Source organism: Chionomys nivalis, chromosome 15, assembly GCF_950005125.1.
Source record: "Chionomys nivalis chromosome 15, mChiNiv1.1, whole genome shotgun sequence".
Classification (NCBI taxonomy): Eukaryota; Metazoa; Chordata; class Mammalia; order Rodentia; family Cricetidae; genus Chionomys; species Chionomys nivalis.
In genome coordinates, this window is record NC_080100.1 from 1,486,527 (window position 1) to 1,504,117 (window position 17,591).

The following is a 17,591-nucleotide window of genomic DNA, read 5'->3' on the forward strand; positions in this document are numbered from 1 at the left end:
CTGTGGGTCTCTGCCCCTGTCTCCATCAGCTGCTGGATGAAGGTTCTATGGTGACATTTAAGATAGTCATCAATCTGACTGCAGGACAAGGCCAGCTCAGGCGCCCTCTCCACTATTGCTTAGGGTCTTAGCTGGGGTCATCCTTGTGGGTTCCTGGGTAGAGCCAGGTTTCTTGCTAGCCCCATAATGGCTCCCTCAATTAAAATATCTCTTTCCTTGCTCTCTGTCTCTGTCCTTCTCCATCTCCACTATCCCATTCCCTCAAGTTTTCCTCACTCTTCCCCTTCTTTCCTCCCCCTTCCCTTCCACCGTCCCTTCTACCCCCATCTCCATGCTCCTGATTTTGTCAAGAGATCTTGTCTATTTCCCCTTTCCAGGGGGATCTATATGTTTCTCTTAGGGTTCACCTTATTACTTAATTTCTCTAGGATCATTGACTATAGGCTCGTTATACTCTGCTTTATGTCTAGTATCCACTTATGAGTGAGTATATACCATGTTCATCTTTCTGGGTCTGGGTTACCTCACTCTGGATGTTTTTATTTTCTAGTTACATCCATTTGCATGCAAATTTCAAGATGCCATTGTTTTACCACTGAGTAGTACTCTATTGTATAAATGTATCAATTTTCTTTATCCATTCTTTGCTTGAGTGGCATCTAGATTGTTTCCAGGTTCTGGCTCTTACAAATAATGCTACTATGAACATAGTTGAACAAATGTCCTTGTAGTATGATTGAGCATTCTTTGGGTATATGCCCAAGAGTGGTATTTCTGGGTTCTTATAGCTGGAGAGATGACTTAGCCATTAAAGGCTAGGCTCACAACTGAAAATATAAGAAACAGGCATCTTCTGAGTTGCAGAAAAGGGACAGTCAGATGTCTGCATGCCACTGAGTGCTGATCCCTTTTCTTGCTCGGTTTGAGACTAAGGTTCAAAATGGAGTCTGAAGGAAGGGTCAAAGCTGCATCAAACACCAGGTTTCTCCACATCTTCATTACTTCTGCCCCCCTCAGTTTTCCTTTTGACCTCTTAACCGCAACTCAGTTAAGTAAAATTTCTGAAGGCAAGTGCTTAAAGCAGCTTGCCTCCCATAGGGGGCCCCTTCCTAGGGTGTGGGAGCAAAGAGGCCTTTCCTAGAGGAGCTCTGTTGGTAGAGAGTGATTTACTTAGTGAGAACGACTCCCGCAGACTCCTATGTTTGAGTGTTCGGTCCTCAGTTAGTAGGATTGTTTGGAAAGGATGAGGAGGGATGATCTTGTTGGAGGAAGTGTGACCTTGTTGGAGGAGGTGTGTCACTGGGGATGGGTTTTGAGGTTTCAAAAGCCCATGCCAGGCCCATCTCACTCTTTCTCTGCCTGTAACTTGTGGCTTAGATGTGAGCTCTTCGCTGTTGCTCCAGGGCCATGTCTGCCTGCCTGTTGCCACGCTGCCCACCATGATAATCATAGACTGGCCCTCTACAACTGCGAGCAAGCCCATGATTAAATGCTTCCTTTAAGAGTTGCTTTGGTCACTGTGTTTCATCACAGTAATGGCAGAGTAACTAAGACAACCAGTTTTCCTGGATGGTCAGCCTTTTCTCCTATGCCAGGTGGAAAGTGTTCCAGGCATGGTAGGGTGCAGGTTTTTTTTTTTTTTGTTTGTTTGTTTTTTTTTTTTTTTTTGCTACTGAGTGCCAGCTTATGTATAGCCATGGGATATGCTTACACATGATTACACCCAAGCCTCTGGGACCAGAGCAGAGTGGGAGTTACTCCAGAACACCATAATAGGAGGTTTCCAGACATGGAAGCTTGCTTCTTTGTGGAAGAGAACCCAGAGCCACTCTGGGGCTGATGAGCACAGACTGTGTGTATGGGAAAGAAAGTCTCTTCAACACTCCTAAATGCCACAGCACATCTCATACTCTACAGACCTGGAGCATATCATGTCTTCCCACAGAGCTCAACCAATAAAGTTATCATGGAATTATCATCAACTGTTCCTGAAATATTAATTCTCACCTCTGGGTGGGTTGTCTGCAGCTGAGAGTGGTATTCTATCAGGAAGTGGGAGCAGATCTGACAGGTGGGAGGGAACAGGGGGATGACAGACAGCACGAGTGTCAGGAACTGTGTTAACCTGGGTCACGCTGCAGAAGTCGTGTGCCTGCTGGCAGGACTCAAGTGATCACACCAGGGGAGAGAGCTACTTGGAAGCCATCAGTGTTTGGTGTGGCCCTGCAGCCTCAGGGACAGCAGGTAACAGACCTTCCAGAAAGAACAGGAAGAGGTACCAGGAATGTGTGGCATCCACAGCCAGTGGTGCCATCAGGCTGGATACTATGCAGGGGAAAGGCCATAGCTTTCCCAGAACTATGTGATGAAGATGCTATTCTAAATTGCCAATGAATTCAAACAAGAAAAGGATAGTCAGGTGCCCATTTTCTTCTGCTGAGCTTCCCAGACTGGGTCTGAAGTCCATACTGCTTAGATATCTGGATCCAGAGGACCCAAGGCTGGTGGCTTCAAAATGAGGCTCTTTGGGGAAAGCAGGTAAGAATCAAAAGTCCAAAAAGTGGCTTCAGGAGAAGGGGAAGTGATGGTTTGATGTAATGGCAGAGACTTGGGGAACAGAAGGGGCTTTTGTTTGACTCTCCCCCAGACCTAAGGAGGAGAGGGACCCTCACTTTCTTGTTCTTCTGGCAGATAAAAGAGGGCAAGGTTGGAGAGCAGTCAGGAGACATTAAAGTCTGAAGTCAGTTCTTTCCTGCTCCTCCAGTCTTCTCAGCGATGATGTGGAAATACCACCCTCAGAACACAGCCTTTGTTTGCTTTGCACATTGACCACTATACTTTATAAAACATATTTTATGTGTATATATCTTTCTTCATCTTCTCCCTCCTTCCCCTCATCCATCCTCCCATCCTCTCATTTATCTTCTTTATAAATTACTTGCAATCCATTTACTTAGATTTATTTACTTGTGTGTGCATGTATGAGTGCATTCCATGATGCACGAGTGGAGGCCAGAGGACAGCATGAAGGAGCTGATTCTCACTTCCTACCCAGGGGTCAAACTCAGGTTGTCAGGCTTGGCTACCTTGTTGACTCCATCCATCCTCTTAGGGTGTTAGAATGGGTTACCTGTCTCATCTGCACTGAATTTGTGTTTTTGCTTAGTGACAGTTGTCTGATGCTCTATCTTGGTCTCCTGTTGATGGATTGGTACTTTACTCCGGTGGTAGCCACAGGGTGACTGTTTTCCCCCAGCAGACCATCCTTATACCTGGAGGTTGTGTTAGTGGGACCTTCTGGCTCAAAAAGAATATTGTTTGTTTTTATTGGGCTATACATTTTTCTCTGCTCCCCTCCCTTCCTCTCTTCTCCCCTTCCACCCTCTCCTGTGACCCTCACATTCCCAGTTTACTCAGGAGATCTTGTCTTTTTCTCCTTTCTAAGTCAATCCATATATGTTTCTCTTAGGGTCCTCTTTGTTGTCTAAGTTCTCTGGGGTTGTGTACTGTAGGCTGGTTTTTCTTTGCTTTATGTCTAAATGCCATTTATGGGTGAGTACATATTATATTTGTCTTTCTGGTTCTGGGTTACCTCACTCAATGTTTTTTTTCTAGATCCATCCATTTGCCTGCAAATTTCAAGATGTCATTATTTTTTACCACTGCATAGTTCTCCATTGTGTGTATGTACCACATTTTCTTTATCCATTCTTTGGTTGAGGGACATCTAGCTTTGATAGTTAGTGTGTCTTTCAGATATCTGCTCTTCAACATACTATGACCCAAAGGTTACCAGAATTCTGTCCTCTGTGCCTGAAACACGCTTTGGGAGAGAGACAGAAATGGTCTGCGGATGGAAATTGTGAGAAACCTTGCACCATGGTATGAAGGTTGGTGTCTCTTGGAATATAAACCAAATGTACCCACTTGCCACTCCTCTGAGCAGTGGCCCCTCTGGCCAGTATTCAAGCCTTAAGCAAAATCCAGTAAGGGCCAGGAGTCATGCTGCAGGCGATCTGGCAGCTTACCTGACAGTTTCTCGAATGTTTTGCTGTATTTGTGTTTCTGTGGTCGTAAGTTTAGAATGTCCAACTCCTTTTTTGATGGCTGTCTATGTTGTATCTACAAAACTTCCACACAGAAGGGCTGTTGTTCCTTTTCCACCAACAACTCTGCTTTTTATAGTTAATATTCCCATGTTTAAGTCACCATTTCATCAGGGATTTGGGTTGTAAGGCATGACAAAGCCTGGTCATTCATCCACTTAGTAGGCAGGTCATATCAACACTCTTGGGATTACTGAGCTTACACCTGGTCATGTGACTTAACTTTCTCCACTAATTATCTGCATTTGAGCTTCTAGTTGGGGTCTTTGTTTTATGCTGAGTTCATGGCTTGTCCCCTAAAACGTGTTTCTTAGGTCTAAGAAAGCTGCTACCTCCTCTAAATTACTCTTTATTCAGAGCTTTCCAATGTAAAAATATTTCTGGAAGATCTTTAGAACCATAAGATTGTCTTACTGGCAGCCAAAATCAAAAGGTCTGTAGTTATCTAAGGGAGGGACACATTGAGAACATAGGAGCATTTGAGTGGCACTGATAACCACATGGAGGGAACAAGAGTTGCTGCTGTTTATTCTCACAGTCTCCTATGTCTTTACAAAGACTCTTAATGGTATTGAAAATATGATTCTTATATTTATCTTACATTTATTTATAGATATTTTCTAATTTGTTTCTGTCCATTCTGTATTTCTGAATAGTTATTTTAAATGGGAAATTATTGCTTTGTAATTTAAATTGGAAGTGAACCACTTGAAGGATTTCTTTTTTTATTTTTACACCTCTTTGTTTTCAGAGATTTGATTTCCTATTACACCAGGGTAATGCTTTTCTGCTCCTCCTAATGTTTCTTTACCTTTGGGCAGAGACCAGGATAAACTACCTAGTGCTTTGAGATTCTTTGCTTACTTTAAAATGAACATTCTGTCCCCTGAAATGGCAACAATATGAGATTGAGGCCATATGGAGCTGAGAACCCTGGTCCTTCCGTAGAGGGACAACTGCACTTCTGGAAAGTTTGGAGATGATTGGTTCAACAGTTAGCATAGAAAGGACAGGCAGAGTTGGGGAAACATGGAAGCCTTATCTGTGGGTGTTTGTCTTTATACCTGAGAAAGAGGTCAGGCTGATGTGGAATAGCCTTTTCTGATCCATGGGTATGAGCCAGATTTCATTTTATTAAGTGGACATGATAAACCCCAATTAATTATTACAGAGAAATTGAAAAAAAATAGTGGTTGAATCTCCAGACACACAAGTTAATGTCTGACTAGGAAAACCCTGAGAGACTCAGTCATCCTTGGTCAAGTATCAGCACTACAACCAGCTCCAGGAGACACCAGCAGGGTGGATTGACAACACTGGGTCTCACACTCAGGGTCTATCTGTCTTGTACTCAAGATGACGTCACTGAGATTCCTAGACTTGGTAGTGTACACATCAGGGACAGGAATGCTCAGGCCTGGAGTTCTGCTGATGTATCCACAGAACTGGCTAAGGACACTTACGTGACCTTGACTTTTCTGTCTGTCTCAGTTGTCCTTTGAGATCAGATTCTGTTGTCACACACACCCCCATTGGCAAGTCCCACCAGCTTCACTGAAAACCTACTGGTGATTTCTTGGCAAGGTGCAGCCATATGGGTTCCAGAGGGGCCCTGGGGAATGCTTTTTCTTCTGTTTTCTGAGCAACAGCCAGGTGGGTATTAACACATAGACCTCATTACCCTGTCATTGACCCCTCCATTGCAACAGAGAGAATTCCCAGCCTGACCTTGATCTGTAAACCCATCCTTTCTGTTCCTCCTCCAGCTCTGGTCTTGTCTGCCCTTCTGGGGCACACATTTCAGCTCTATCCCACCTGCCTGGAATGTTTTTGCCCCAGACTGACCTCTGACTCATGCTCAGAGGGACTTTCCTGACTGTCTGCTAGCGTCTCTCTTTCTGCTTCCTCAGGCTATGTGCGGCTTATCTGGTTGCTGGTTATTATAACCTGTTGGCCTATCATTCCATGAGAGTCACCCTGCAGATTCTAAGGGTCAACTCAGAGTGGATGGACTCACAGCATGTGGTGACTACAAGCCTGTTCTACGTACTAGACATCATTGACTTCTTTTAGTCTCTAGCTGTGGCTGGTATTTTGGTGACATCATTGATGACTGCCCCCCCCCCAAGTTCTAGATACTTTTCTATGGGTTGTATCAACTACTGATCATGCATGTGTCTGTCATGACTCAATATGTCTGTTGAATTGATGTTCATGTGTGTGTTTTGGATTGACTTCACACATGTGCCTGTTGCATTGGACTGTTCATATGTGGACCTGTTGCTTTTAGTGCTTATGTGTGTGTGTCTTGGGTTGATTGTTCCTGGGTGTGCCTATTGGATCTATATTGGGTTAACAACTCACGTGTGTGTTTGTTGATTTGACTGTCCACGCATATGCCTATGGCTATGATTATTCAGGTATGTTTCTGTGAGGCTGCTTATTCATATGTGTGTATTTTGGTCTGACTGTCCATGTACACTTCTTTTGGATTGAAACTCACATGTATTAGTGTGTGGAGTTGACTTTTCATGTGAGTGTCTATTGTGTTGATCTTTCACACATGTGCATGTGGCTTGACTTCCCATGCCTCTATCTGTTCGATTTACCATTCATCCTGTCAATGCATGAGTCTGTCAGATGGATCTTTCATGCCTTGCCAGACGGTTTGTTCATTCATGTGTATGCCTGTTGGATTGATCATATATGTGTGTTTCTGTTAGGTTGACTCTCCATGAGTGTGTTTGTTGGGATGGCTCTGTGTGTGTGGCGCACATGCTGAGGCTTTTTTATTACCATATTCCCTCTGTGAGCTAAGGAACCCACAGAAGCCTATAAGAGTCTAAAACCTAGACCATTTGTTAAGTAAACAACACTAGAGAATGCACACTTTGTTCTGACATCAATCAAGGGTTGGTAGTTCCCAAAGATCAGGAGGTAGGCCAGGAACAATGCTGAGCAGTCTGCCCTTGAGTTGCGGGAGAGAAAGTTAATAGTACCCTTTCCCAAGCCAGGACTCTTGCTGTTCAGTAGGACAGAATACTCTACCAGTTCCTCTACTCCTGAATCTTCACTAGCAAAGACTTTCCTGATGTGGTAATAAACTAAGGGGCTGGGTAGAATGCCTACAATGTCTCATAAAAACGGAAAGAGCATGCACACAGCTGTCTACCCTCCAATGAACAAAAGGAAGGTAAGCTTACCACGCCGTCCCTGTAATTAACGTCTATGAAATTTACTTAATAATTTCATAATTCATACTCTGTACATAATTGCTTCTCCTTGGTCTATAATTTTTCACAAAAGTATACCCAATGATAATATAATACCATAAAGACATCAAGTGCCAATGAAAATAAAAACAAGAGAAAATTTATTTCAACTAATTCTTCAAAGGTAGTGGATGTAAGATGGAGAATGCTCCTGTGTAATTGAACATGTGATTTCGTGTGTGTATGTATGCAAATGGGTGCATGTACATGAGACTGTACATTGCAGTAAAGGTATGTATGTGAGTGTGTATATACCCTGAGTTTGTGCACTTGTGCGTATTTTGCATAAGTATGTGTATGAGTCTTGACTGAGTCTGAGGCACGAATCCTTTGTCTGACTTTAGCTGGAGAACTCAGACTCCATGGACTTGGGTCTTTAGGGTATTTTCTAAAGGGGCAGAGAGTTTTTAGACCGTAAGGACTTGGACCCATCTATTTGTCACAACACAGTCACATCGCACCTGTGACTGGGGTCACCTGCTTTTGCTGTAGAAAGATCTGGGAAGCTCACAGTGAGCTTGAAGTTCCTGGCCAGGGAGCATCAGATAGAAAACCAACCACATTCTCCTTTTCCTGGTCCATTGGGAGCACGAGAGGCCTATGTTGACTCCAAATGGGGATCACAGGCTTCAAATATAAACAATCCGATGTGCTCTTAGTTGCACGAACAGTCTCAGGATTCAGCTCTACTCCTGGCTCTGCTAGTTCCCACTCTAGTTACGCTGGGTGTACTTAGAAAGTTTAGGGGTACCGTCCATGGTGAAAACTGCAGGGAAAAAGACATTTCTCATTTTGCATAAGTGGACACACACACATACACATGTTCATATTCCCAAACAGGTGTACACTTGTAACGAGTTTTTTCTGTTCCACCAGCCAACTCCCAAACAATGACACAGAGACTTCTTTTAATTATGAAAACTTGGCCTATAGCTTTGGCTTGTTCTTAACTAGCTCTTATAACCTAAATCAACCCATTTGTATCAATCTATGTTTTATCAGGTGGTGTTGCCTCTCTTTCATTTTGCACCTCTTGTTTCCTCTCCATGTCTCCTGGTATTTTCCATGCACCTAGATTCCTCCTCTTCTTCATTTCTCTCCCCAGAAATCCAGCCTATACCTCCTGCCTAGCTATTAGCCGTTCAGTTTTTTATTAAACCTGTACAGTAATATATCTTCACACACTGTGCAAACATCCCACAACACTCACTCTGTGTTGATATACTCACAGCTACATTTATACACACACAGACATACTAACATTCCCACCTATGTACATCATGCAAGTAATGCAGTTACACTTTCCACAAATGTACTTCCTCACATGCTTGAAGTCATGCATACCACATGCACTCACATGCACATGTATTCACATATTCACAAATACTCCCATTCACATCCATGCTCATATAATTCACTTTACTACCTCACATGTGGTCTAAGTAGCACACTCATACTTGAGCATGTTCACATCCACACACATGCACTTACATGTGAGTACACATGCATGTGCTAACCCGATCAGCAAGTTCCATGGGGCAGAGGTTGAGGATCTACCTGGGACTATCTCACCTTGCCAATAGTTTTACTGTTTATCCCAGGATCCTTATATCACTCCTCTTCCAGACTCCTGTCCTTGGTTCTGTTCCCTCCTATGATCGCTCTCTCATCTATAGTATGGTACCCTCGCATGTTCTTGTTCATGGTCTTGTGCCCTCCAAGACCACAACCTATGACATGGTCCTCTCATGATTCCTAGGCACTTCACACAGACAGCATTTAAGGACTGTCTCCAAATCTGCTTCTCATGTAGTCCTTACACTGCTGAAGAGAATCACCCAACAGCCTTCCTAGATGTCTCTTGTGATCTGTCAGGCCCTGGAAGAGGGGCTTGCTTTGGAGATGGTTTTCATGGTGACGAGTTTATCCAGTTTCCTTCAGGCTGCCAGGAAAGCAAAGTCCAGAGCCACCTGTCTCTTGGTATCTGTCTAGACTCAGGTATGACCGGTGTTCTGTGGAAAAACTTACTCTATAGCTGGTGGATAGACCCCTGACACGTCCAGCAATCTCAGACCCCTGAGGTCCCTCCCTTTCTCAACCATGCTGCCTCTCCTCCAGGCAGTGTATCACGGCGCAGGAAACACGCTTAAGTTTAGTGGCAATGTGAAGTTTCCTTGAGAAATTAGTGGGGTGTTTGTGTAGGAGGACACCATGCAGTGAGGAACCACAACCCCTTCCAGGATAAGACACCCCTGAGTGACGACAGCAGATCCAGTGCCAGCAGTCTGTAGTCATGTGATGTAGGGACACACATTCCACCCATACCTTAGAAAGCCTGGACTTCAACTGACCTCCATAGGTCTCAGGGGACTCAGGAGCCAGCAGACCATGAAACAGCTGTCTAAACTTTATGGTGGCTGATCACTCAGACAACCCACTCTCATAGGCGTGGAGGTGTGCAGTCTCACAATGAGAAACTTCTTTCAGGGGTGCAAAGAGGCTCCAGTGACTTTACTATGACGAGTGGGGGCAATATTCAAAAACATTTATTAACTAATTTCTTAGATCAACTTCCCCACACTCTGTTCCGAAGCAGTTTAGAGACATAAGAGAACATGTAGGACAGGAAATATGACAGTAATGGGGGTGAGGTAGGGGCAGGACCAGGGAGGTCCTCTAAGGTATTTGGGTCACTTGTGTACAACCACAGTTAGACAGAAAGTTGGAAAGGCTGGGGCCTGGCTTCCAAGCAAGGGGAAGATTGTTTAATTATTTAATGACTGGGCACTCATTTAAGGGCCGTTATGTATATTTTTAAAACAGGAAGCTCAGAGCCCTTTATTGTTGGCCAAGGAACAGGTCTGAGCATGGCAAGCGGTCACTCCCATTCTGTGAGGCAGTTAAGCAGCTGTAGGACTCCAGAGAATGGCGGCCAGGAGCAGCTCCCCTCTGGGTTTGCCAGGGTCTGCATTTGAGGCTGGTGAGTTATGGAGTGAGGACAGATTCCTAGGGGCTCAGAGAAGCTGGCTTCTGTTGAGGAAATCATGCTGAGTGACAGGGTCAGTTGGCTTGTCCCCAAGGCTTCCTTGTGAGATGAGTGCCCTGTAGGTGAGTGGTTTGCTCACTGGTCTGGCTGGAGAGCTGGCTTGGGGCTCTCAGGGCAGAGACAGGTCGCAAACTGCTCTACGAGCTTTCCCTCAAGAAGATGAGTAAGCTGAGCATATGCAAAGACCCAAATGCTGTTTGTTTTTTGAGCTGGAGGAGAGTACAGGTGGCGAGACAGGCTGGGAGGATGTGCCCTTCATCTGGACTACGCAGACACCTCCCTTGAGACAGGCATACACAAACAGCTGGACTGGTTTGGATGTGTGTTTCTTTTTCCAGATGTGCTATAGGTTTCCCCTTCGTTTGGTCCAGGTAACAGTAAAAACGGACTTGTGGGTCACAGGGACATTTTCTGAGAGGGGAGACCATTGGTGGGGTTAGCTTCTGCCTAGACTGTGAGTCTCTTCTCACTGTAGTTACTAGACTTGCCAAGTGGTCCATACCTAGGCTTGAGACAGTTACGTAGAACTGATGGGAAAGTCAGAGGCCTACTCCTCAGTCAGCTTTCCTCAGGCCCCTCCACCAGCTCCTTACAGTTACGCCTCCATGGATTTCTACACCCAAGGACCCCACACAACCCTTCCCATCTTGTCCTCTCTCAGGTCTACCTCTCTCTAGTGGTAGCCCAGATATGTTACCATGCCATTCTTTAGGCTTCTCATTGACACGCCGACAGGAAATTATTACACGTCATTACATTGCTTCAAACACAATTTCCCAGCCGTTCAAAACACTCTCAGCCAGAGTGTGGGAAATGGGAGCTGTCAGCTCCACTTAAGCGCCCTCTCACACTTTCTTCTGGACAATGGACAATTTATGTTTTCTCCTTGTGTGTGGGGGGGAACGTAGGAAATATGTAAAACTAGTTTAGTAGGTAATGTTCTGAAGCAGGAAGCAAAATAACCCCTGCTAGTTTCTTTGCTCTTGCTTGCTACACTTAAGTGCTTTAACAATCTGTGCCCCAGGTCCTCTAAATTTCCACACAAGTGTTCTGGGCAAATGTGTTGAAGAGTCAAGGAGCATTCTCCAGTTCTGGAAGGGACTAGCCATCCTCGGTGGTCTGTGCTGCACAGAGGTGGCAAACAAGTAGATGCCAAGCCTCCCGACCCATCACTCACCGGGAGCAACCTCCATTTTTTCCCCTAGCTGTCGCTGTGCCTGTGTGACTCTATCATATAGCCATTTGTCTTGGGGTCTTGTCTGAAATAATTTGAACTGCCAAATCCCGAAATGAATAGGTTTTGCTAACACAAAAGGCTAAGGAACTGGTTGGAAATTTTAAAGAGCTCCCTGGCCCTCGTCTTAACCGATGATATTGTTTGGCTCCCAGGCATTCTTCTGTCACAGCGCTTCTGCCTCAGTGGGTGCAGAATGATGGATGGCCAGGCTGCTGGAGATGGAGAGAAAGAGCGCCGGCTGGGTCTGGGAATTCGCTAAGTACTCTTGGGCGCTTCAACCTCATCATGGTGCGCGGTGAGCCGGCCTCTGTGATTTATAAACTGGGGCGGTGATTAATGATCTTTTAAGTGGACAAGCCAGGGCAAAGCCTCACAAACAGGGCCACTCAGACATGACTACCACTTGTAGCTGAAGAATAACAGCTTTTGCTTGTGGATAATTGAGGCAGATCCGAGGAGTCCCCATCCATCAGCTCCAGAATCCACCTACTTTTGACACTGGTCTCCTGACCAAGGCTCGTGGGCAGTGTCCAGAGCAAGCAGAGAGGAAGGACATGCATGGGATGCAGTGCTGTTATTGCAAAACCAGGGCTACGTGGGAGGCACGCTCACGGCAGAGCGTCACGCGGACCTCTGTTCTCGTCAGTGTCCGCACCAATCTGGACAATGTGACAGGCCTTGCATTTCTGTTACAAACTCCTGGGCTACTCTGATTTTTGTGTAGGGTTCCCTTTTGCTTTCTGAGTGGTAAGTGCATGGACCCACTAGCAGGACTGAACACAACAAGTCCCTCCGTGCCTGGCCTAGCTTCTCTCCAGCTGTTTCCAACCGCAAAACACCTCTCAGGAGACTACAACTACAGTGATGGGCAGCCCTGGAGATTCGCTCTGCCCGATGGTTGCAGCTTTGTCAAGTTAATGATTATAATTGGAGCTGGTGTTGCTGCGGCGTCGTAAATAAATGCAGGCAATGCGACACTGCGGCTGCAGGTGAGTGGGGAGAAATCAATATCGGAAAACCAACTGCTGCCGGGAGAAGAGCGCTCCGCTCGCATCTCCCCAGAGGGAGATTCCAAAACCATTTCAATCTATCCCGGGCTCCGGGGAGAAGGCACAGGGCTTCCACGGAGGCAGGGCGGTGGCAGTGGGGGCAGGAGACCTTTGGGATGGATTCTCTGGATGTCAATTAGAGTCCCGGCAGGGAGAGGAGGGTACCTGACTAAGCACGGTCCTTGGCTTTTGAAGAATGTGCAAGTGAGCCTGTGACATCTTTTTTGCAGGAGGTGTGAATGAGAACACAACAGTTCCTCAAAGTTTTCTATCGCCTGGGGCAGGGACACAGTACAGAATGGGAAGCAGGGCCGGGCAGAATCAGACTTGAAGAAGACTGCCCCTGCAAGCCAGGGCTCCTTTCCCCAATCTGCCCAGATAAACTTGTGGTTTTTGTGTCTTTTTTTTTCTTTTTACATTGGGATATATTTATTGTTCCTAGTAACAGGTTTTCAAGGGTGTTTCCCAGCCAGGTACTTTGTGTTTTGTCCCCTCAACAGCTCTGAAGCAGGTTTTCTTCCACTTTCATGTAATAGACGCCTGTGTTAGTGAGTCTCACCTTGCTCCATGGCAGGGTGGAGAGGCTGGGAAAAGAGAAGTTTGCAATGTGCCCACTCTGCTCATTGCTATGGAGGTTCCTGCTTTTGAAGAATCCAAATCTTTACCTACTTGCATAGCATTTTCCGGGCCTGCTGTATCATTGCTTTGATTTCAGTTTCTTTCTACCTAGGAAGAGGCTCAGCCTCCAGACGCCTTCTTAAACTGTGGGTCATGACTCCAGTGGGGAACACGTATGACTGAATGCCATAAAAATTTGGCAACAGTAAACAATTTCCTAACATACAATGACCAAACTTAATTAGAAGTCAAATATGTAAGGATTCCAAGTTGACCCTGGCCATGGTGCAACCCAGGACTCCACTGCAGCTGTGGTTTGAAACATGCAACATATATGTCTTGAGTACCACATGCCATAACACCAAAAAAAAAAAAAAACCAAACCAAAACAACATACAAACCAACACACAACAGCCACAAAACACTAAACATGGTTGCCTGGAATACCTCAGTCAGATTCTGGAGGAGTCTGTACTGAACTGCAGTAAATTTTACTCTACGTGTGAAGTTACTGCTCCTAGAGAAATGGAAAGTTCAATTACAGAAAACAAAGATATTTAGTGTTTTCCCATGATCATTCCTTCCTCAACATGTCAGTATCAAGTTTGTATACCTCCAGACTGTATTTTGAGAACATGGGCAGGTGCCAAACACAGGGTAACGTTTGATGCGTTCTGTCTCCGTAGAGAACCCGTGAGTTCAGGTGGAGCTGGCCGTGGAGGATCTCAAAGGTTGCTTGTGAGAGATCCTTGTTTTCACGGTAGTTTCTTCCCCAAAGTTTGATGATCAGTCATCCAGGGCTTGCTCTGATTGGTTCAGTTTTCAGCAAGTCTCCTTCAAGCCTCCTGTGAAACTGGGACACTTTACAGGGGATCACAGGCTAACGTGCAGCTTTCTAAAGAAGGAGTCAAATGAATAGTAATAATTGCTAAATGTAAAACACACAAAAGGGAGAAAACAACATCCTGGGATTGTAAAAGACCATAGAATATATCTGAATTTCCCCCAGCATCCACAAACCCAGCACATCCGTGGCTCTTCCAGGCTGTTTCTGACTATCAGAGATAGACTCTTTCTGTGTACCCACAGGAAAAAGAAAACAGCTCGTCAAGGCCTGGAGAACAAAGGCCTCATTTATAACCAGTGTTTTCACTGAATAAAGTGGCTTGTGGGTAGCTGCCTTTGGGGGTGGGGCTGCTTTCAGAAAGAAAGCGGCATGTGTGTGGCTTCTTTATCCGCAACAGACGACGACAGGCTCCTGCAGAAGCCGCTGAAGTGTCTTTGGAAAGTTTATTTTGCCATGGGTTGTTTCTTCCTCTAGCAGTTGTAGTATCGATTTCTCCCAGAGGATTAATTATCGGAGGCAGTCTCAGGCTTCACTGAGATGGGCGGAAGGAGAAATGATGTTTTCATTTCCACGAAGCCTGCTAGTCATCGTGCTGGGTTTCTCTGGAGTCCAGGGATCAGGATCCTGCCAGGGAAGGGCTGTCTGGAGTATCATCCATCTGCTCTGCGGTTGTCTGGACTGACCCAGGCACCGCAGACGGGTTCCACGCAGTCCTCTGCCTGTGTTTGTAGAAAGGAGCCTTCGGTGCCACAGGGTGGGGGTGGATGGGTGGGCGCAGACCGGCACAGATGTGTTAAATAAATGTGGTGATGCTGCATAGACAGAAGACATTTTAGGCTTTGCAGGAAAAACTTACTCCCACGACACACATATCCGTAGGGCCAGGCCTAGGAGTTGGTCAATAAAACAGAGCTGCAGAATACTCTAGAGAGAAGCTTCCATGGATTCTGAAGACTGCGGTGAGAGGAGGGGGCAAAAGCTGATTCTGTGATTTGTCCTGACACTTGCTCATGTGGAGCTCAGGAGCTGTGCAAAGGAGAACATCACTGTGTGAACATCAGCATCAGCTTCTCCAATGTCTCCAGCTTCTCCAATGCCTCCAGCTTCTCCAATGTCTCCAGCTTTTCTAATATCTCTGGTTTCAGCTCTGAATCACCTCTGGGCAGAAGACACAGCAGACAATTTATGCACCATGTTTACTGCCCAAGTTGACTGTGGTCTTGGGAGACACTATTTTCAGCCAAGATCAGGGGCATCCCTGGACTTCCAAGAGATTCAAGGCCTGTTAGCAAACAACATTTTCTATAAAGAGTCAAATAAACTCTCACAGTTCTTTTGTTTATTAATTTTAGATTTTTTTCTCCTGATATAACTATAAGGTAACAATGACGGCATCATCATGCGTCAAGGGAGAAAACATTGAATCTTTGTGCTTTGAGTCTTCGAATCACTATCATAGTGTTCTATCACAGCGATGGAAAAGCTGCTAGTTCAGAGGGCCAACTGGTGTGCTGGGGTGGCCTGGTGTGTGTGTCAGTCAGTGTCAGCATGTCCACAACTTTAATTTCTGTGATTCATAAAGTGTGCATCCCATTTATTTAGAGGTCTATTTCAGGCACCAGATCCTGAATAGATTAGCGTGTAGATGCTTCCATTTTCCTTTCTTTCTGTCCCTTAACACTATGCTTTGAGACACGCTGACCTTGGTCTTGCAGTGCTGACCTTGGATCTTGCAGTTTTTCCAAGTCAGCCTTTTGAGCAGCTGGATTTGTAGCGCTAAACCGCAGGTCCTGAAGAAGGCGGTGCCATTGCACCTGAGCATCCTGGAAACCAAGACAAAAGGAGAAATCAGGTATTTCACAAGATCTGCTTGGAAGCTTTGGTCGTCATTCGCCTTTTGGGAGGGACTCAGAGAAGTGCTGACCACCAAGCCACTCTCTGGAAGGAACGAGAACTGGACATTGTTGGCGAGTTAATACACTTAGCTGGAAATTGCTGCTGCTTTGGGAGTTTCCGTGTGTGAATTCCATAGCTGGGCAGCAGAGTTGCTCCTGAATAGCCAGCAGTCTAAACTCTTCATGTTCTTGATCTTTGGCTACCATGACCTTTGTCCCATCTGGTCTACCTCTCCAGATAGACAAAGGTGGCCACCCGCCTGCTGTGGTGCCTGCCCTTCTCCAGGGCCCGACTTACCCATCATGTCTCTGTTCATTGGTGCTCACAGTGGGTGCTCTTTGCCACAGCAGCACCCTGTTATTTCATCTTAATTCGTGAGGACTTGACATCGAGAAAGGACCTTACCTTCTATTCTAATTACCTTTCTGTTGCTATGATGAAACACTTTGCCAAAAGTGGCTTATGGAAGAAAGAGTTTATTTTGGCTTTGGTTCCAGAAAATAAGAGTCCATTGTGGTGGGGAAGCATGGCCCCAAGCAGGAGGCATGTTTGGAGGGCAGAGCAGGAAACAGACCTTATCATCAAAGACAAGCGTGAAGGAGAGAGGATAAACTGGAAGTATGGTGAGATTGTAAACACTCAAAGCTCACCCCTGGCGGTGTACCTTTCTCCAACAAGGTTCCATCACACCTCCCTAAACATCACCACCAACTGAGAACCAAGTGTTCAAATATCTGAGCCTATGGAGGACTTTCTCCTTCAAATCACCACACCTTAGAAAGCTCTTGGAGCTGGAGAAAGTCAGGAGCTTAAAGTCATCATTGAAACAGAGGACAAGGAACCCAGGTGGTTCATCAGACCAGGTTGAGGTTCTTCTTGTCCCCTTGCTGGCTGCAGCCTGCAGAACTTGGGGACTGAGAAGACCCTTACTGTTGTAATTTATTTAAAAACGCCATGAAGAGAAGTCAAACCATGCAACAAGGTTCACATAGGAGGTTTATTGAAGGAGGAGAGAGAAGAGGCAGAGAAGAGTGAGAGAGGGGGACAGAGACAGGTCCCTGGGGACAAGAGTGGTGGGAGAGAAAGAGAGAGAGAGAGAGAGAGAGAGAGAGAGAGAGAGAGAGAGAGAGGAAATGTGCACGGAAGGCGAGCAGCTCTCAGTGGCTGCAGCTGAGGACGCATCCTGTCAGGACCCTAAGGGCAGGCCAGTACAGATGCCTGAATACTAACACTTACCCTTAAGAATGTGGTGTAGAGGGAACAAATATCCCATATTCCTCAAGAAGGGAGCTTGAGAACCGAGCACAAAAGCAGAGTGGTCACTACAGTACTAGGTGATAAGGTAGCCATTGAGAGCCTCGAGGTATACGGGGGAACTGTGGTACAGCGTGGGTCTCTCACTCTGAGCAGTTTTGGAAATACTTCCCTATGATCTGGTTTCTAACTGCAACAGAGGCAATGGCCATGTCTGCCTCATAGCTAAGTGAATATGTGTCAAGGTCTCACTTTCTGTATATTGT